The sequence below is a fragment of the Pseudophryne corroboree genome, chromosome 1, assembly GCF_028390025.1.
Source record: "Pseudophryne corroboree isolate aPseCor3 chromosome 1, aPseCor3.hap2, whole genome shotgun sequence".
Classification (NCBI taxonomy): Eukaryota; Metazoa; Chordata; class Amphibia; order Anura; family Myobatrachidae; genus Pseudophryne; species Pseudophryne corroboree.
The window spans coordinates 895,772,826-895,795,508 of NC_086444.1; the positions used below are offsets into that span (position 1 = coordinate 895,772,826).

At 43.4% G+C, this 22,683-nt stretch overlaps 1 protein-coding gene across 5 annotated transcripts in view; it reads left to right on the forward strand.

The window, feature by feature from the left end:
- Positions 1–2,865: 2,865 nt before the first annotated feature.
- Positions 2,866–22,683, forward strand: part of LOC134916465 (bifunctional heparan sulfate N-deacetylase/N-sulfotransferase 3-like) — a 474,893-nt gene continuing 455,075 nt past the window's right edge. For 4 of the 5 annotated variants that reach the window (XM_063920218.1, XM_063920214.1, XM_063920219.1 and 1 more), the window contains exon 1: positions 2,943–3,392. The gene's annotated coding sequence lies outside the window, so the exon portion shown is untranslated. The other variant, XM_063920216.1, reaches the window with a different exon arrangement.

Consider the following 22,683-nt stretch of genomic DNA (forward strand, 5'->3'; position numbering starts at 1 on the left):
GAGCGAACAACTCGGAATGACCCCCATAGTGCGCACATATTCTGTAGCACTTTACAGAGAATATTTGGCCATTCACATCAGTCTCTTCCTCAGTGGAGCTTACAATCTATGGGGGTAATTCTGAGTTGATCGCAGCAGGAACTTTGTTAGCAGTTGGGCAAAACCATGGCCCTCATTCCGAGTTGATCGGTTGCAAGGCGATTTTAGCAGAGTTACACACGCTAAGCCGCCGCCTACTGGGAGTGAATCTTAGCTTCTTAAAATTGCGAACGATGTATTCGCAATATTGCGATTACAAACTTCTTAGCAGTTTCAGAGTAGCTCCACACTTACTCGGCATCTGCGATCAGTTCAGTGCTTGTCGTTCCTGGTTTGACGTCACAAACACACCCAGCGTTCGCCCAGACACTCCTCCGTTTCTCCAGCCACTCCCGCGTTTTTTCCGGAAACGGTAGCGTTTTTATCCACACGCCCATAAAACGCCGTGTTTCCGCCCAGTAACACCCATTTCCTGTCAATCACACTACGATCGCCGGAGCGATGAAAAAGCCGTGAGTAAAAATACTATCTTCATTGTAAAATTACTTGGCGCAGTCGCAGTGCGAATATTGCGCATGCGTACTAAGCGGATTTTCACTGCGATGCGATGAAAAATACAGAACGAACGACTCGGAATGAGGGCCCATGTGCACTGCAGGGGAGGCAGATATAACATTTGCAGAGAGAGTTAGATTTGGGTGGGTTAATTTGTTTCTGTGCAGGGTAAATACTGGCTGCTTTATTTTTACACTGCAATTTAGATTGCAGATTGAACACACCCCACCCAAATCTAACTCTCTCTGCACATGTTATATCTGCCTCCCCTGCAGTGCACATGGTTTTGCCCAGTTGCTATCAAAAATCCTGCTGCGATCAACTTGGAATTACCCCCTATATTCGCTATCACATGTACACATTCACGCAAGGATTAATTTTTTGGGGAGCCAATTAACCTATCAGTATATTTTTGGATTGTGGGAGGAAACCGGAGTACCCGGAGGAAACCCACGCAAGTACAGGGAGAATATACAATTTCCACACAGTTAGGGCCATGGTGGGAATTGAACCCATGACCTGAGCACTGTGAGGCAGTAATGCTAACCATTACACCATCCGTGCTGCCCTTAAAATCACACCTGGCAGCTATCTAGTCACTGACAGCCTGCTGGGAGTATTCAGCCAGACCAGCACTCGGACATTTTCGGCGAAAATCAGAAATGCCCTCCCGACTCCATGATCTGTCGGCGAGCACCTTGGGACCTGTCTACTGGTAAATCTGCTACTGCACGGTGGCCAGTTTTGACTTAATTGTCAGACCTTGTAAGGGATGAGAGACCTGCTACTAGGGGATGGGTGATGTGCTACAATCAGTATATGTGTGTGTGTGTGTGTGGGGGGGGGGGAGGCACTGATGTATAATGCAGCCACCCATACCTTATAATACTTATTATTACACCTGATAACATTAGTGTTGACTGCATTATAGTGCCTCCCCCCTTACTGATCGTAGCAGCCTGATAGGTCCCCATCCCTTATACTACACATTATTACACCCCTTAGCCAGTATGACTGTATTGATTATATATCTGTGCCCCATTGATTGTAGCAGGCATCTCCCATACACAGTAGTACTTAAAACAGAGTATAATAGCAAATTGATACTGCATATCACCAGTCAGTATGTGCTCCTGCCCAGCCATGACTGTCGCAGGCAGATGTTAAACACTGTACTTAAAATAACACTGTCTACCCCACCCACCCCGATCATCCCCCACTCACACATGATTGGAATTTGAAGTAGGTGGTGGATGTTAAATAAAATGCAAAATACTGTTATAAAGTACACTGGAAGAAATTATGTGTTTATTTTCTGTGCACATCCTGGCTCTTCTCTCTAAGCATCTTACATCATACACACGTGTCATGACTCATGGCTGGTCACATGCACAGTACTGCAGGACTGGAGACACCAGCATGCGCTGGAACCATCACACATCAACTGTCTAATTACTGACAGCCTGCTGGTAGTATTCAGCCAGCTCAGATTTTGGACAATTTCGGTGAACCTCATGGTCTACCAGAAAAGCCCTATATACAGCCTTGTTGGCAGGCCACCTGGGACCAGCAGGGCACCCTGAGATCAACAGGGCCCTAAGCAGCTGCTTTGGTTGCCTTGTGGGAAATCCTCCTCTGATAAGTACATTAAAAATAATACCAAGTAAAACATTAAAAATAATAGCAATTTGCATCCGTTTTTATTTGGCAGTGGTTTAGTTAGCCTCCAATTACCAGAGTTCATCAGTTTTCTAGTAACCAAGCTTTACCTACCGTATAGTTAACATTCACTACAATACTCAAGCTTGAAAAAGTTAAATTCACACCTCATTGGTTTTAAATATTATTATTATTATTATTATTATTATTATTATTATTAGATGATGAATGTAATAATATCTGCTAATTTATTACAGAAAGCCCATTTGGATACTTTATTTCTCATACTTTGGTGAAATTTATTTGAAACAAAGGAAATAGTAAAGTTATTGCACATCCACGAACCCTTTTTTCACAATCATATTCCCATAGACTCTGACACAATAAATGGAGTGAAATGAATGACCTCAAGTTGCTCCTCTAACTCGGAGTTGCTCATTTTCACTGACTCATTGCAGAAACATAGAGTGTAAACAGTACGCTAGACCCTAACAAAAGCACAACTCTTTCTCTTCAGGCCCCCTGCCTTCTGGCAAGAATAGACTAGACACAAAAAAAGTGTCTGTCATTACTAGTCAGCCAAACAGAGCTGCAGTGTTGGATCCAGCAACTCCCTTCCCCCTCTGCACGGACTCCTGACAGAAGGAGGAGAGAAAGCAGCAGAGGAGGAGAGGATACTGAAGGTACAATGAACAGACTGAAATCAGCAGTAGCAGACAGTCCCCCGTTTTACAGCTCAGTCTTCCACGTCCAGTAGCTGTGAGGTGTCTTGTTGGTATGGAGCTTCTAAATGTTTTTTTCAGTCATTCCATGACTGTAAATCACATTATTTTTTTATCTCCATGAATGATTTATTTGATGCTGCACGGTTATCTTGCTCATTGCGACTGTGTACATTAAAGTGAGAGTGGAAGGCTGTGACTGTGGCTAGGCAGCATGGGTCAGGCAAGCAGCGTTGTAGCTGCCCCTCCCCACTCTTACTAGCAGGCGCTGTCCCTGGTGCTGACTGGAGGACTCTATGCAGGTCTGACTGTCCCAGGAAGACTGGAATAGACCCACATCACTTAGCACATCTCTGCAGACGTACATCATCACCGACACCAGTGCAAGTTTGACATGTTGACACAGAGAATTTCCAGGTATTAACTTCCCACAGCTTATCTCACCTACTTCAATATGCTAGCAGCTTAATGCCAAGAAAGTTTGATGTCAGCTTGCCACCTGTTTAGTTTTTATTTTAAGGCATGTGTTATATTGTTCAGTGGATGTGTATATATATATATATATATATTATATATATACATGGATGACTGCAGATTGATTTTTTGTGATCCATTTAGGTATCAACGATATTTTTGCAATTGTGTAAATAACAATTTTAAATATAAAAAAATGCATTATAGTTTTTTTATCATTCATTATAATTTTGTTTCATATTTTTAAATGAATGCATCAATGATTCATGCATGTAGCTTTGCAATGAGTGTTAAGATTCTCTATTGTTTTTAATAAATTCCTCTAGTTTTTTTTTTAATTAGCTTCTGCGGTCAATAAATTAATTGCAAGAAATCATTTGCTCACATGTGTTTGATGATGCTGCTGCTTTTATTATTATTATTATTATTATTATTATTATTATTATTTCTATTCTTCATCTGTAAGTGTACTTTCTTTTCTACTGCCATGATTCAAATATCTTAAGTGAAGCATGGATGCCCTCTTGTGTTTTATGATCCATATTATTGTGATTGATTGTTCTGATAATTAATATACAGCTCAAAGCATTATACATGCATCTCTATTTAATAACATAGGGTTTCATATAGACCTTTGAGTTTAAATATTGAGACATCAGACTTCATAAAAAATATGTGTGTGTGTGTGTGTGTGTGTGTGTGTGTGTGTGTGTGTGTGTGTGTGTGTGTGTTTGCCCTGTATGTGTGTTCCTTAAAGATCACAAATAAATCAGGCAATTGATTTTCTAGGTTCCTCTTCTCAGAAGTAGATGTATTGCTCCAAGGGAGACAAAATTTACAGTTGCCAAAAATATGTCGCTTGTCTTAAGAATGCTTTCTTCACTTGATAATTATAACAATGATTTATTGCAGACTGAGCTCTTATTGCTGTATTTCGGAGGCAATTGCACAGGAGACAAAATCATTCACTGGTTTTAAGGATGATATTTCTGCCAGTGTACCACATATCTGTGGAAATGAATGCTAGAAGATCAATATAAGCTAGTGAAGTGTTGTGATCATCAGACACATTGCAATTGCTAGTAAAAAAAAAATCAATCAATTTAGCAAATGTCAAAACAAGCTTCCTATTTTTAGTGGGAATATATTTCCTCATATAATGAGTTCTATAATAACAATGGAGTAAAGGAGTAAGTTATCACAGAATATTGCTTTAAAGTTTGCATTATGAGCAAAGTTTAATAGGTTTATAGCTAGACATGTGTAGTTTAGTATAATCTAGTTGCCAGATATGTTGGACACTTGGTTTATGTTTGTCATTTGTCAGATGTAGTGTAATAAATCCAGAAAACGTTGTTAGAAACCAATTGGTGATTCAGAATGCAGCTGTAAATACTACTTGGGCTACCTTGAGATTTATCACCTTTCCTCAATAAGCAGATTCTTGTCATAGACTTTGATATATAGACACGGTAAATTCATTAATTAACAAAAGTGACACTCAGTCAAGTTCCTCATACTGTAGCTATAGATAAATAATAATGTATGCGGGGCAACTAAAGCATAATCAGACCCACAAGTTGTTAAGAAGTAGATGTTAAAATAGATATGCAGCATGACATGGATATCTATGTTTCTATGGATATCAATAAAGTTGTGTCAAAAGTTTGTGCTACTGTAATAACCATTTACAATAACAATGCATTGAATATACATATATTTTATTTGTTGTGTTTTATATATTTTTAAATCTGGCATATTTTAATAAAATGCATGATTGTGTACCATTATGACTACGGTTACAGTATCCTTTCTTGAATTAATAAAATAATGATTTTTTTTCTTTGGGTGGGGAGGGGGGGGGGGGGTTGCATCAATTAATCTATTTACTATAAAATACCACACCAAGACCAACAGTATCACACCATAGAGTAGTAATTGTTCTCTATGACTGTGATGGTGTGAATCATATATGGCATGGTCTAGCAAAGATGCTCCATGATTGTTGATTGACTTGCAGTGATGTTTAGGTACTTATCTGGAATGTTAGGCATCCATTTGACTTCATATGTGCTATGTGTGACTATACTGAGTTAGTGATTAACAGGTGTGCATTCATTATGAATTCATAATATTTCTGTATCACTTTTATTTTTCCAGTTTTACTCTTCATACATTTGTTAATATGAATCCATGTGTATATGTTTCTGGTTTCTACTTTTATTGTTATTTCTCGTATGTCACCTATATAATGATATATTAGTTATGTATTGTCTTTTGCATTCAAAGATAGTTGCCAATCAGCCCCTAACTGTCATCTTTCAAACACAGCCTGGAACGTAGCAGTTAGGAACTGACTGGATGGTACTTTATCTCTCTCCACTTTATGACTCGCCAAGGCTTAGTACATCTCCCCCTTAGCCAGTGCCGTTTCTTGCGGCGGGCGAGCCGTGCAACCGCACGGGGTGCCCGCCGTGGCACTTCTTGAACACTTTAAAGTCCATTCCCACCTCCTCCGTGCTCCCGAGTACCCAGCTCGGGGGCGGAGTTTCGTGGAATGATGCGGTGCGTCGTGACGTCACAACGCAATCGCGTCATTCCACGAAACTCCGCCCCCCGAGCTGGGTACTCGGGAGGACGGAGGAGGGGGAGCCAAGCCGGCGGCGCCGCGAAGAGGAGGGAGAGGCAGCGAAGAGCGAGAAGAACCACTTCAACTGTAAGTCAGCCTCTCCCTCTCTCTCTCTCTACCCCCCCTCTGCCACCTGCCATCATGTATACAAAGGGGACACTTACCTGCCATAATATGTTAAATGGGGACACTTGCCTGCCATAATGTGTTAAATGGGGACACCTGCCTGCGTACTGTGTAAAATGGGGACACCTGCCTGCGTACTGTGTAAAATGGGGACACCTGTCTGCGTACTGTGTAAAATGGGGACACCGGTCTGCGTACTGTGTAAAATGGGGACACCTGTCTGCGTACTGTGTAAAATGGGGACACCTGTCTGCGTACTGTGTAAAATGGGGACACCTGTCTGCGTACTGTGTAAAATGGGGACACCTGCCTGCGTACTGTGTAAAATGGGGACGCGTGCCTGCCATACTGTGTAAAATGGGGGCACGTGCCTGCCGTACTGTGTAAAATGGGGGCACGTGCCTGCCGTACTGTGTAAAATCGGGGCACGTGCCTGCCACAATGTGTAAAATGGGGACACTTTCCTGCCGCAATGTGTAAAATGGGGGCACGTGCCTGCCGCAATGTGTAAAATGGGGACACTTTCCTGCCGCATAATGTGTAAAATGGGGACACTTTCCTGCCGCAATGTGTAAAATGGGGACACTTTCCTGCCGCAATGTGTAAAATGGGGGCACGTGCCTGCCGCAATGTGTAAAATGGGCACACTTTCCTGCCGCAATGTGTAAAATGGGGACACTTGCCTACCGTGCTGTGTAAAATGGGGACACTTGCCTGCCGTGCTGTGTAAAATGGGGTCGCATGCCTGCTGTAATGTGTAAAATGAGGACTTTTTTTTTTTTATCCTGTGGTGGCCGTGATGAGATCAGATGAGGCCACGCCCATCTTAACAAAACCACGCCCATTTTAACGAGGCCACGCCCCTTTGCCGGGAGCGCGCATGCTTTTACTCTTTATATCTATGGGGGCGCATTTTTTTATGTGAATGGGGGGGGCGCATTTTTAAATCTCGCACTGGGAGCCAAATTGGCTAGAAACGGCCCTGCCCTTAGCGAATTCAGACCAACATCCCATAGGTCTCTTAACAAAGGTTTGGAAAACATGCCAGGGAATAGATTTTTATATTGCCATTTGTAATTTAAGTCTATATAAAATGTATTATATGTTGTTTATATAAAGAGTAGGTAGGCATTTCTTTACCCAATCTATTATGATAGGCATCAGATAAGGCAGTGATTTGAACTTTGTCAAAACATGGAGGGTAATTCAGAGTTGATCGCAGCAGCAAATTTGTTAGCAGTTGGGCAAAACCATGTGCACTGCAGGTGGGGCAGATGTCACAAGTGCAGAGAGAGTTAGATTTGGGTTGGGTGTGTTCAAACTGAAATCTGAATTGCAGTGTAAAAATTAAGCATCCAGTATTTACCCTGCACAGAAACAAAATAACCAACCAAAATCTGACTCTCTCTGCACATTTTATATCTGCCCCCTCCCCCCTGCAGTGCACATGGTTTTGCCCAACTGGTAACAAATTTGCTGCTGCAATCAACTCTGAATTACCCCCATGGTACAGTATATGCTGACTTTGTAATATGTTTAGAAGAACCTGAAGTGTAATACTTGCTAGCTTTTGCCATCAAAATTATTCTGTCAAGTTACATTTAAATAAAATGAAGCTCATTTTATAGGTACTTTCTGAAATAACTTAAAGCATGCACATTTAAAAGGCTCTACTAAAACTTGTTTTCTGTCAACTGTGATTAGAAAAGTGTTTTTTCCTAGAAAACTACTTTGGGCCTGATGGAGATTTTGAAGCCAACAAAAAAATAACAGCAAATCTGCACATTTGAAAAACCATGTTTCACTGCAGGTGTGGCAAATTCAACATGTGCAGAGAGATACATATAGTAGGTGCGTGGAGAGTTTTTCAAATGACATTGTAAAAATAAAGTTGTCAAGTATTTGTGAGTTACATGCAATAACCGACAGTATTTACCATGTCTACAAAAAATGAAGTGTGTTTACACTTCTAGTAATGCAGTATGGTTTATCTAGGGGCCTAACTGCTCCTTGTTTTTTTTAAAGTTTGCTTCCAACTGTAAAATAGCCTTTTTATGTAGTCATCTATAAAATACATAAAACTTTCATCTTGATAAAGCCTGTATGGCTATATGTACATCACTAGTCTATGTAACACAAATAACAGACAGACATGCAGAATAAAAGGTTATTAATATACTATTGTAACAATACAACATAGCAGTGAAGAGTTTACAATCAAAATTATAACATTTAGAAAAACAGACACATTAGGGAATATTTTAAGTTAAATTCTGAAAATAAGTGCACATAGATGATTATTCAGTGCGGGAGTTTTAGTGTAAAGTCTCTCAGGAGTCTATAACAGAGATTTGATCAAGGTGATGGAACTTGCTTGGCAAATCTTCAGTACGAAAGTATTCCAGAAGAATGGAGCAGTGAGAGAAAAGTCCTCAGGCACGTAGAGCAGTAGTACTGATAGGTGTGAACAAGAAGCTGTTAGGGTTGTTGCAGAGTGAAATCCTAGTTTATATTTAGAAATACATGAAGAAATGTGTGCTATTAACAAGGTGTCATTGGAAAGAGCAGTAATAGATGCAGAATACAGTAAAACAAGTCTTCTGGAGAATTGAGGGTGGATTGTAGTGGATAAAATGCATGCTGTACCCATTCCTTATTTGTAAACCAGAAGAGATATTGTGCCACCTGGTCCAACCCTACAGTATCGATTTCCCATGTGGTCATGATCTATTTCTACAGGCATCCCTATTTATAACATCCGAAAATGTACCAATTGGAGTAAGAAAAAAAGAAGCCAGGAGACAAGATAAAAGAAGATTATAATAGTCTGCACAGGAAAAATGTGCTGTACACATTTGTAGTTTATGTAAAAGAAATGGCTCATACCAACATTCTAGAAGTCGCAAAATTATTTTGAAATTCTTTTATTTGAGATTCTTTTGATATGAGGTTTGAAAATTAAACTAAACAACATGACTCCTAGACATCAAGTTTGTGACAGTGACTCACTTGTGGGGGTGTCGACTGTAAGAGATTCTGGAACTTCAAGTCCACGTTTAGGAGAAACCAATTTTATTTGTATACTAAAGATAAGAAGGTGTTCTTATATATAATTTACTAAGGTGTCCACTGTTAGTTCTGACATTGGGATCTATGTAAGGAACCTATAAGTCCCCACATATAGTCCATTCTTCTGGCACCAAATATTTAGACTACATCTTGTTATATCTTGTAAAACTGCAAACAATCCAGTGCCCTCTGAAGTTTCATGATTAGTAGCAATCAAATCTATATAGCCAAAGAATACTGTACCTTGCATTGAAAGGCTGGCCATCCTGGATAAGTGCTTACTGTAAACTGGTTCACAAGGTCAAGGTTTTTCTTTTGAAATCAAACTCCATATATGGGATTCAGTCAAGATCCCGGGGGTCAGGATCTTGGCAGTCGAGATACCGATGCTGAAATTATGACACAGAGCAAAATGCCAGCACCGAAATCCTGACTGATGAGATCCCAATGAGCATGGACCGGGCATCCAGGGTGGAGTTAGGTTTAGGCTGCAGGGGGAGGACTAGGATTAGGCTGCGGGGAAGGGAGGGTTAGGGTGAGGCTGCAGGGAGGGGTGGTTAGAGTTAGACACTCCCAGGAAAGGTTATGGTTAGGCTGGGGGGGGGGGGGGGGGGGGCAGGGAGGGTTAGGTTTAAGCGAAGGGAAGGAGGGTGTTAGGTTTAGGCACCACTGGGGAAGGTTAGGGTTAGGCTGTGGGGGGGGGGGGCAGGTTTAGACTGCAGGGAGGGCAGGTTAGGAGGGCATTGGGGTAAGGTAAATGTCAGGATTCTAAGCATTGGGTCGGTCTTCTGACTGGCGGCATCCCAAATGCCACCATTTCCTGTATGTATATATATAAATCTGGGATACATAAAAGTTGTGACACAATTATCATATATTACTTTCTGCAGCGGGGTACACTGGGGTTGCACAGGGAATAACATTGGGGTGTAGAGTAGGATCTTGATCTGAGACACTAACAGGCTAAAAGCTTTGACTGTTCCCAAGATGCTCAGTGCCGCCTCCTCTATAACACCGCCTCCATGCACAGGAGCTCAGTTTGTAAGTTGGTGCCCTGCAGGCAGGACACTAACAGGCCGGGCTGCTCCAGCAGCCCTGAAAAGAGATTTTTTAAAAGAAGAAAGAAGACTTCAAGGGCTGCAGCAGAGGCACTCTTAGTGCTAGATGTCATTCTGACATCTCCTGCTGCAGCTCCATCACCTCCCCCGGCGGCGTTGTATACTCCCATGTCCCTGGTTGCTGGGTACTTACAGCAGAGGCTCCGGTTCTTCATGTAGGGCACACACACCGCAGCTCTCCCCAGATCGCAATGCCGCATTAAGGTAAATGGGTCCCCCAGGTGGGAACCGCCGAAAATCGCGATCCGGCATGGCCATTAGGAGGTGGGCGCGCGCGCTAGTGTGGACACTGTGTTGGTACAGGGAACCCACTAGACCACCAGGGCAGGGGCACAGGTCGGTTTTGTATATAAACCATTTTATTATGGCCCACAGTACCCGGTGGTGAAGTCCAGCAAGAGGATAAGGCTCTGACCTGTAGCCCCTCCCCCAGCCCTTGGGCGAAATTTAGAGTAAATGTTCCCGCCCTGGAGCTGCATTTGTCTGTCTCCTTCACTCCCTGTCAGTGTTTGGGTGCCATTACACACATGGTACACTGACTTTGGGACTAGCGGGCAATACCTTCTCTGTAATGCCGCCTGCTTCATCAGTGCTCTGCATTTACAGGACACTTAAGTATTCTACATGTCGTCTAGACAGTGTTAGTTAAGATCAAGTACATACATTCATGGTTATTTAGTACAAATACCTTGTGATATACATGCAGTCTTTACTGTGCATTGTTATATCTCTATATCTACATAGCTTTACTCAGTGGTATAGTTACTTAGTATTGCTGGTCCAGTGCAGTTTTATAGTTGGTAATAATTTCTGCATTGTATATGTAACCGAGTGTGTGCCAATGGCTGCTGTGTGGTCTCTATTTCGTGTATCTCACACATATGGCTATCCCTATATTCTGTACCCTGAGGGGGGGCTAAGTGCATCAGGGTTATCATATAATATAGTGTTTCGCAGGATATACTACTTTGGTATTTTTCTCTGTGTTTTTCAGTCACCACATACCTCTTAAATCCTCAGTTTGTGCTCTGCCTTGCAGTCACGCCATACAGGGGATTTTTGTCAGGTAGTTTGTCTGCTTATCTTGTACTATTACACCCTAGGGTTACGCTTACATATCATGTCTGCTACACAGGGTGATAAATCCATGACTGATCCTGCACCATGCAGTGTTGATGCCACGGATTTCTCGGTTAAAAACGTAGCAGCTGAGGTTTCAGGTACTGAGGGTTCTATACCCCATGGTCAGTCTGCAGCAACGGGGGCAAATCAAGACCCACTTTAGGCTGTTTTCTCTAATTTACTGACTACACTAGTAATTAGACTTGCGCCGCCTGTGGTACCTCCTATGCCATTACAGTCACATAATGTCCCTGCAGTTAACCCGCCATGGGCAGGTACTCTGTTCTCTCGGTTACAGACATTACATCAGTCACTAGCTAAGCAAAATCCTGACTCTCGCCCGCCTAAGACCAGGGGGTCATCTAAATGGGCCATTACTTCCTCACAATCCACACATGTTTTGGATAACTCATCCGATGTAGGTGGCGCTTTCACTGACCCTTCAGAATCTGATGCAGATGCATCTGATGGGGAATTTCAGCCTGCTTTCAAAACAGACAAGTCTGTGGCATGACGGGGCGGGCCTCCCTCTGGGGGATCCCAGGGTAGGAGGCCGACTTCTACAGTTTACCCAGGTATGGTTAAAGACAACTTCAGATGCCTGAGTACGGGAAGTCGTCACTCACGGATACACCATATCCTTCAAGAAACGTCCCCCTCATCACTTTTGCCTGACAGACATCCCTTCGGATCAGGTAAAGGCAAAGACTCTTTGTTCGGTGGTTCAGTCCCTCCTGGACACGGGAGTGGTAGTGCCGGTGCCTCTGGCTCGGAGAGGCAGGAGGTACTATTCAACGCTGTTCCTAGTCCCGATACCGAATGGTTCCTCTCATGATGATACCTCAAGTATTTGAATACGTTTGTGAGGGTCTCCAAGTTTTGTGTGGAAACCCTTCGCTCTATTGTCCTGGCTTTGGAGCCAGGGGATTATATGGTATCCCTGGAAATACAGGATGCTTACCAGCATATACCTATTGCCGTGTCGCATCAGCTGTTTCCTGCAGTTTGCTATTGGCAACCTCCATTATCAATTCCAGGTCTTACCCTTTGGACTGACTACGGCTCTGCAAATCTTCATCAAGGTCATGGCGGTGATGACGGCCCTGCTCCGCCGTCAGGGCATCAGGATCCTACCGTATATTGACGTCTAGCTGATCCTGGAAAATTCCCCAGACGTTCTCCTCCATCATCTAGATCTGACGGTCCAGTTTCTGCAAGCCCCCAGGTGGCTCATCAACTGGAAGAAATCATCCCTGGTCCCTGCTCAGAGCATGGTGCACCTGGGGACATTGTTGGACACACACAACCAGTGGTTGTTCTTGTCTCAGGACAGGATACGGATACAATCCTTCCTCTCTCGTCCGCAAGTGTCGATACACTCGGCGATGCAAGTACTAGGCCTCATGGTGTCAGCTTTCAACATGGTAGAGTACGCTCAATTTCATTCCCACTCTCTGCAAAAGCTGATTCTTGCCAAGTGGGAGGCCCTGCCTAACTGGATCAGGTCTCACATGATCTCCTTGTCTCCGGAGGTTCGTCTGTCACTGAGCTGGTAGCTACAGGACCAACAATTGTGCAGGGGTCGTCCCTTCTGGATCTCCAAATGGATCCTCCTGACGACGGATGCCAGTCTGAGGGGTTGGGGCGTGGTTTTGAGTAGCACTCTCTTCAGGGTCGGTGGGCCAGGGAGGAGTCTCTCCTCCTGATAAACATTCTGGAATTGCGGCCAGTGTTCCATGCTCTGAAACTGGTCCAGAATCTGGTACAGAACAGGCCTGTTTATGTACAGTCGGATAACGCCACCATGGTAGCGTACATAAATAATCAATGCGGCACTCGAAGCTGCATGGCAATGATGGAAGTGTCAAAGATTCTTCAATGGGTGGAATGCCGTCTGCCAGCCATATTGGTCGTATACATTCCGGGGGTCCTCAACTGGGAAGCGGACTTCCTCAGTCATCAGGATGTACATGCCAGAGAGTGGAGCCTTCATCCTGATGTATTTCAACTCCTAGTGTACAAGTGGGGTCTAGGTTCCGGTCTACAGAGCAAGAACAAGGGATACTCCAGCGGCATTCGTGGACACACTGGCAATTCCATGGAACTTTCGGCTGCTGTACGTGTTCCCTCCGGTGTCACTCCTGCCCAGAATAGTGAGGAGGTGAAAGCAAGAAGGAGGAATCCTACTTCAGATAGCTCTGACGTGGCCAAGACGGCATTGATACTCAGACCTACAGGATCTCTTGCTAGAGCGTCCTCTTCTGCTTCCACAATGACCAGACCTCTTCGTTCAGGGCCCTTGTGTCTATGAGGATTTGGCCTGGCTGGCTTTGACGGCGTGGCTCTTGAAGCTTCTGTTCTGAGGTCCAAAGGATTTTCTGAGGTGGTCATTCTAATGAAGGCACGTAAGCCAGCTTCTGCTCGGATTTACCATAGGGTCTGGAATTCTTACTTTTCTTGGTGCGCATCTAACAATCATGATGTTTAATAGTTTAGTGTGGCCTATTTTTTGGCCTTCCTACAACAGGGCCTGGACTTGGGCCTTCGGATGGCCTCCCTCAAGGTTCATTTTTCTGCCTTGTCGGTATGGTTTCAGAGAAAAATTGCAACTCTGCCTGATATTCATAGATTCACTCAGGGTGTTTTACGGATTCAATCTCCCTATGTCCCTCCGGTGGCTTCTTGGGATTTGTCAGTGGTTCTGGAAGCCTTGAAAGAGTCTCCGTTTGAACCTCTTGAATCTGCGGACCTTAAGTGGCTTTCTCTTAAGGTCTTCTTTCTGCTGGCTATTGTCTCTGCTAGACAGGTATCAGATTTGGGTGCTTTGTCTTGTAGGTCCCCCTATCTGATTTTTCACCATGACCAGGCGGTTCTAAGACCACGGCCTGGTTATCTACCTAAGGTGGTGTCTTCTTTCTGCCTTAACCAGGAGATTGTGGTTCCGACCTTTGTCTCTCCTGAATTGTCTTCCAAAGAGAGGTCTTTGGATGTGGTCCAGGCTCTCCGTATCTGTGTGAAGAGGACAGCCTTTATTAGAAAGTCTGATTCTCTCTTTGTACTGTTTGGCCATCTGGCTGGCCTGCTAACAAGCAGACCTTGGCCAGATGGATTAGAATGGTGATTGCACATGCTTATGTACAGGCTGGCCTTCCAGCTCCTGCTACAATCAAAGCTCATTCTGCTCGGTCTGTTGGACCTTCTTGGGTGGCACGCCATGGTGCGACCCTTGAGCAATTGTGCAAGATGGCTACGTGGTCCTCAGTGAACACATTCATAAGGTTCTATGCCTTCGATACTTCCGCCTCCCAAGATGCTTCCTTTGGACGCCGGGTTCTTGTGCCTGCTACAGTGCGTCCCCTCCCTTGAGGAACTGCTTTAGGACATCCCAATGTTATTCCATGTGGAACCGCAGTGTACCCCGCTGCAGAAAAGGATATTTATGGTAAGAACTTTCCTTTGTTAATTCTCTTTCTGCGAGGTACACTGGGTTCCAAAGGGCACCCACCCTGACGCACTTAGCTTCTTTGTGTTTGTATGGCATTAGCCGCTGATACCTTCTCCTGTTGTGAGAATGTGGGGTATGTGGCTACTAACGGTTGTTGTCTCTTTTACCTGCTACTGCATTGGACTGGTTAACAAAACTGAGCTCCTGTGCACGGAGACCGGGTTATAGAGGAGGCGGCGCTGAGCATCTTGGGAACAGTCAAAGCTTTTAGCCTGTTGGTGCCTCGGATCAAGATCCTACTCTACAGCCCAATGTTATTTCCTGTGGAACCCAGTGTACCTCGCAGAAAGAGATTTAACAAAGGTAAGTTCTTACCATAAATCTACTTTTTATACCAAATCACACAGACATAAAACTCAATCCACTTAAAGCAACAAAGACCTGATCAACTTCTTTAATATTTTAGATATGAAGTAAGACAGAATTACCCTGCATTATTCTACAGTAACCTTACCAATCATTGTTAGTTGTTTGCAGTAAAATATGACACTATTATTTCCATAAAACCTGGAAATTTTCATTTAAAGAGGGGTATGCAATTAGTGGCGATTTTTTCGACAAGTCGATAAAAACTGCACTTTTGCTATTTTTAGGGCGAATTTGTATTTGCTCTATTCAATTACAGTGCCATTTTTTCGACTTGTCAAAAAATGCCGGCACTGGCGAAAAACACGTGGATCGGTGTAATCACCGCAGATCCACATGTTTTGTCGAATTTACAGGGGTTTTACTCCGGATTTTGGGTCTGTTTTCACCCATGCCAATTCAACTAAAAAAAAGATGAAAAGGTATGGCAAAAATGTATTAAAAAACTGGCAAAAATGCCTGCAATTAACTACAGTGGGTTGAATTAGTTCCTTTTTTCTGGCTAACCGAAAAACTTGGCACTAATTACATACCACCCAAAGACTTTAAAAATATCTATTTCTATTTGTGTAAATAGTGCTCAAAGTGGGAATTTAGAAGTTGGGGTATGGAAATTTCAAGAATATTGTCAGGGGTCGGAGGCCACCTCAGGCCTCAGTAGCATTCTGGATTTTGATAATATGAGATTAATTTTAGTTTGTTTTTAGTACTATATAGTATGACTTTAAATATATTCCTGCTTCCCTCTCTCTGCCCTGCACCTCTCACTCCCTGCTTCCCTCTCTCATCCCCTGCACTGTTCACACCCAGCTTCCCTCTCTCATCACCTGAGCATACTTTCTGCTAACACCTACTGTCTGATCTTGGGGCTGCAGATGCCACATCCAGCCTCCTTCTGTCTCCAGCCCCCCAGTGACTCTCCAACACAAGACCCTTTCTTTCTCTCCAGCCCTCCAGTGTCTCTCCAGCACCCTTCTGTCTCGTCAGGCACCCAGTGTCTCTCCAGCTCCAGCCCCCTTTTGTTTCTCCAGTCCCCCAGTGTCTCTCAGCTACCCCATGTCTCTCAAGCTACAATCTTCCAGTGTATCTCTGGCTCCAGCTCCCTTCTGTCTCTCCAGCACTCTAGTTTATCTCCAGCCCTCTATATACTCTGGTTCCAATCTGGGAAATTGTTTTATTCAGGGAACTAGTTTTCTGGTAATAGTTATAGTCATATGGATTTATCATTATCATTCATATATATATACTCCCAATGACAAGGTTAGAGCAAATGCCTCTATTTAACATTATCAGCAGAGGTTTCTCTCAAAACAGATGAAGGCTTAACAAAGAAATGTATAGGTTGCCGTCATAAATGGATCTAGATCCTATTCATTAGTCATTGATTACGTAAGTTATTACATATTAAAAACAGAAATTTGGGGGCATGATGGCAATTTGAACAGATGCTGCAATTACACAATATTGCTATTCAGACTTTTTGATATGCTTTTAAAGACATTACATAATTTTTTATATAGAGTTTTATTAGCACAGCAACTCCAGTCTCATGTTTTTTTTTAAACAGTTTTTTTAGTACTGTGGACCCGATTCAAAGATGGACGCAGAACACACAGCAGCTGTGTCTGAGGATGCAGCTGCTCTATGTAATTACAAAAATGCTGCGTAAATAGACGCCTCTTGCATGCTTCTGTGTTCCACTGCTGCCTCTAAAATAAATAGCATCAGATCATTGCATAAATCTTGGCCATCTGAGTAACCCTCAGGTTATGCAGGATTGGTGGTTTTCACTGTGCCTGGACCAAGAAATCTGCATCAGAAGATGCAAAGACATTCGGCTACCTTATGAAGTAGTATGATGGAGTAAATAAAACTTACTCTTTATTTCCTGAAGGCAAAAAGTTACCTGGCAGCAAATCATTATGCTTTACCGACTCCTCCGGCTCCATCAATTCTTGCATTTACAGACTATAGTCAGAACTGAGATAGAAAATGAGGCCTTCTTTTTAGTGTACTGCACAATGGATTGTACTTGTTGCTGTCTACCTATTAACTGCACCTTTCTAGTCTATACTTGATTCCAGAGCCGGCCCTAACCAATTTGATGCCCTAGGCAAAATTTTGGCTGGTGCCCCCTAGCATCGCCGCTAGTTCTGCATCTGACCCAGCAACACTCAGTGGGGCCCACCAGGGGTTTGCCCTGTGCCCCTGTGGGCCAGTTCAACCCTGCATAATGCCCATAATACACATAATTCCAGACAGTAATGCACCTTACACATATGCCCAACATTAGTAATGCCCGTAATACACAAAATTCCACACAATTATGCACCTTACACATATGAACCACATTAGTAATGCACATAATATACATAATTCCACATAGCAATTCACCTTACACATAAGCCCCACATTAGTATATAACGCAATGCAATTTACTGACCACGTTACAAAACTGGATGGCAGGGGAATTTTACGGCATGGACTGACTGAGAAATAAAGTGTGTGGAGAACACTGCCCATGTTATATCCCTGCAGACACCTGGGGTTTGCACAGGGATAAGGGATACAGGATACCAGGGTCCCCCTCCCCCATGTGCACAAGCAGTATAGGTGATGTAAGATTTATGTGGATCAGTCTTCCACAATACACATGTGGTATCATAAGGAGCCATCCAGTAATAACCTTATATAATCAATGAAAGTGTCACAGGTCCAGGAATTGCAGTTACTGGGCTTCTGCTGTCTAAGGTCTCATAAGTCTGGGGCATTCAAGCATGTCGGAGGGAGTTCAAGGGAGTGTGTACTCTATTTGATAAATGTAAACAGCAGTGTATACAAGTACTGATTGAATACATTTGGAAAGTAACAGTTAGTTTGCAGACTGTCCCTCCCAACATGAGATACTGCAGGGACATGCTTGGATGCCCCTAGACATGCTTGGATGCCCTAGGCAAATGCCTAGTCTGCCTATAGCTAAGGCCGGCTCTGCTTGATTCGATGTAGGCAGTTACACCAAAAGTAATAAAGGAATAAATCATATTCATAACTAGCAGAAAAACACTGACACCAATTTATTAGTCGCTAATTTTGATGAACACTTAGTTAATAATCCTAAATACTAGATATATTGATGTTGTGCAGCATCCTGGTCAACTTAAGCTGGCCATACACCTAAAGATTTATTGTCCGATCTGGTTGATTGGAATGAAAATCTGGTAATGGATGACAATCGACCATTTATTCCCAAACACTGGAAAATAGAAAAAATGGTATATCAGACAATACATTTAATTTAACCAATTTGCCCGTTTTACGACGACGCAGTTTTATGACATTAAGCAACAAATGGTCAGTTGTCATTTGCTCCCATACATTACCAGATTTTTATTCCAACCAGCCAGATCTGACAATAAATCTTTACTTGTTGAAATCTCAAAGCTCAAAGTTTGTCAACCTTTTCCTGTATGTGCTGTAAAACTACAAAAAGATTTATTCCTAGCTGAGCAAGACAAGCCATGTTACGGTGAGGAATTTCTGTATATGCCAATGGTGCTCATATTTGAAAACGTTAAAATGCAAGATAATCCTAATAATTAACAATATATTTTTCAGTTGTTACTGAATAACTACATACTGTAAGTACCATGCTATCAGCTTGTTCCAAGATTTTTTTATATTTACAAAAATCGATCTCTCTTTGCTTATGCTAGTGACTTTAATAAATATGATAACTGATCTGAAAAAAAAATAAAGTTCTGATCTGAAAAAAAATAAAGTTTTCCATTTCTGTATGTACAGAGATGGTCAACAATGCGTATGATCAATTCATGTTTTTTTGGAGGGGTTTCACTTTAAGACATACCCACATAGCCACCGTAAATGACAGTAGCCGATTTATCCCTGAGGGTTATTCAATTGCCCGTAATAGCCAGCATTATCTGGGATTTTTTTTCACATGCCCGGGAGCAGGGAAAAAAAAATCCCTGATAACTGACCCATTTTCGCCATCGCTGTAGTGAAAACTATTCAGTTTTGAAATGAGCAAAATGGGCTGCAATTGGATTGTCAAGACCCAAAAAATGGCGGTAAAGCCTTTTTTTCAAATGGAAATTTTTCAGGCACAATTGAATTCCCTCCATGTCATCAAATATGTAATTTGCACTTGTTAACTTCTAAGACTATTTACTGGTTGTTACATTCTGATTATAAGTAAAAAATATTTTAGTGCAAAAATAAATATATTTCTGTAGCAAGATGTAGAAAAAATAATTCTATCAGGTATAAACTGAGGGAAATAAGTAAAATGAGCATACAGTAAGTGTCTTTTAATGCTACAGTAAAATAACAGTGTGCAGTCTGACCCAGCACTCGGCACTCTCCTTGTTAAATATAGTCAGCGGAAAATATTTTTGTAGAGAATCAAACAACACATTTGACTGAGTCCATGAGGACTATTTGTATCCTGTGAATCACACAATCTGATTATGCGTTGTTCCCATTGAGAAAGCTTGTTGCACTTTTGGCTGACAAATTAACAACCTAGGATGTAACAGCTGTTTGCTCATATTTTGCCTCTGTGCATAAACTTACAGTTTTAAAATATAAAGTGTTGTGAATTATGCAAAGCAGTAAAAATACAACACTATAGCAATCTACAGAATATTGTACTCATGGATATCTATATTCAGTACATAGTTGTCTACTGTACTTCCCAAGACTCACAAATTAGGCAATACTTAGTTGCCTGTGATGAGCAGGTCCATGATAGCATGTCCACCCCAAAAATTCCTAGTACTAGGGAATAATGTGATTGCTTTGCATATATAAGGTAATATTTAATTCTATTTTGCAATGCAATTCAATTTACTTTTGATCTTATCTCATAAATAATTTAGTGTACCAATTACAATTACTGTGTAAATGGTTCCACATATGCAGTGGTGTAACAAGGGGGTTGTGAGGGTGGCACATGCCCTGGGCACCATGGCAGGGATGGCAGAGGGGGGCATCACTGACCATGCCCCACTTGCATCCCCAACAGTCCCCCATCCCCCCATCGTTTCCAGCATATTTTTTATACTAAATGGAGAGCAGCGGCACATAGAACTGGTTGTGCAGTAGAAGCAGGTGGTGGGCCAGCTGATGCAGCCCCTCCACTTTCCTCCCCTTCTCTGACACTTCTGCTGCCGGGTGTGGTATGGTATGCCGGCGGCCGGGCTCCCGGCAACCAGCATACCGGCGCCGGATGCGCGACCGCTGGCATACCGACAGCGTGGTAAGCGCAAATGAGCCCCTTGCAGGCTCGCTACACTCGCCACACTATTTATTCTCCCTCCAGGGGGGTCGTGGAGCCCCACGAGGGAGAAAAACTGTCGGTATGCCGGCTGTCGGAATTCCAGCGCCGGTATACTGTGCGCCGGGATCCCGACAGTCGGCAACCTGAAGACCACCCCTGCTGCCATAGCTCGATTTCACGATCGGCCCTTGCACAAACAGGAAAAGACAGGACCTGGTGCCTGGATTGCTGCCGGCGTGAAGGGCACCCGATGATCCTGGCGATGGTAACAGTGGGAGCGATGCAGCTGGCACTAAAAGGGGACATGCCCCTGCTGGAGATACAAAAAGTGCTGCTTCCCTCTCTCCTGCCCCTCTGTCTCTCTCCCGATGTTGTCTCGCTTCTCAGTCTTGCTGTTTCCCCCACTTGCTCTTCTGCCCCACCATCTCTCTCCTGCTACTCTGTCTTTCACTTGCCTCCTATCTCTCCTCCATTTTGCTACTTCCCTCACTCTCCTGCCCCACGTCTCTCTCTCTCTCTCTCTTCTGCTACTGTCTCACCTCTTCCATCTTGCTGCTTCTCACTCTCCTGCCCCTTTGCACAAATGAAACGTCTGGTCTATAATGCTCACCCGCTGTTAGCAAATACTGTAAAACTCTGCTGTGAGCTCAGCTGGGGGGTGTTGTGCTATAACTAAGAATGGCCATCGACCACCAATGATTCCTAATCATCACTGGTTTAAGCCCAATGTTGAATGGTTTTGCCATCGATGGGAGAGAACCAGATAGTTTCCCCCCTTTAATGGCTTAGCATAAACTAATATTTTTTTTCTGTAAGGTCCTGGGACAAGAAGCTTAGCTCCGCCCCAACATCTGCAAAACCCCGCCCCCAGGCTGTGATTGGCCTGTTCGGTCATTCACTGTAATAACAGGGATGACCACCAATGGGTGAATCCATCGATGGTAACCCATAGCATAGTTGGTGATCATCGATGGTCACTCACAGTTTTGCCATTGATGGCCATCCCTAGCTATAACCCTACTTACACTAAGGTGGGGAAGGGATTAGGTGGTGCACAGTGATGCCTGTCTTAACCCTTTCACATTTCCCTCTCTCTCTCACTCTCTTTTTCTCTCTCCCCTGGCCCCTATTAACCCCCTTTGTCACATCTCTCACTCGCTTTCTCTCTGCCACTGGTTGCTCTCTCCATGCCCTCTCCCCTATGTATCTCTCCTCATGCCTTCCCCTCTCTCTCTCTTCCCATGCCTTCCCCCTCTCTCTTCTCTTTCCCACCCCATGCTTCTCCTCCCCATGCCCACATGTGTACATTGCGAAACCCCCAGTGGCCCCACCCCCTCATCTAGGGAACAGTGCACAGACTAGAACCTGATCACAGTGCACAGTCTGGAACCATAGTCCAGTGCAGTCTAATGTTTCATTATACAGGACTATGGTGTAGTATAAGACTCTGTGGAGGCTGGCCACCCCTCTAAGAATGGGCCTCTGTCAGTGCATTCCCTGGTGGGCCCTTCCTAACCTACTCTGACACTGGACTACACCATTTTTGCGGGAGCACGCCAGCCTTCGGTGTGTGCTTGGGTACTGTTTTATTTTTTGTTGGTGGGGCATTGTTCCTTATCATGCCCTAGGTGCCGAAGACCCTTGTTACTCCTGTGCACATACAGATGGAGCCTCCCTCATCATTGTTGTTTCTCTGCCTAAACAGTGGATTAGTCATGCCTAAGTGATAGCTCAGGTTGTTCAGTTGTTGCACAGAGAGGCACAGAGAGGCATGACTTCATATACAGCATGCAATACACATCTTCACCACTGGGTGGCTAATGCTCCACTAATCCAGTACTAAATGCTGAATAGCGGTGGAGTGATCTAAAAGCTCTTGCAAATGGTCAGTGACGACTGTAATGTTACTGTATACTGTACACACAGACCAATGGTCAGACGGAGAGAGTCAATTTAAAAAAAATGAAACCAATAAATCAATCAATAAAATTAGTGTATAC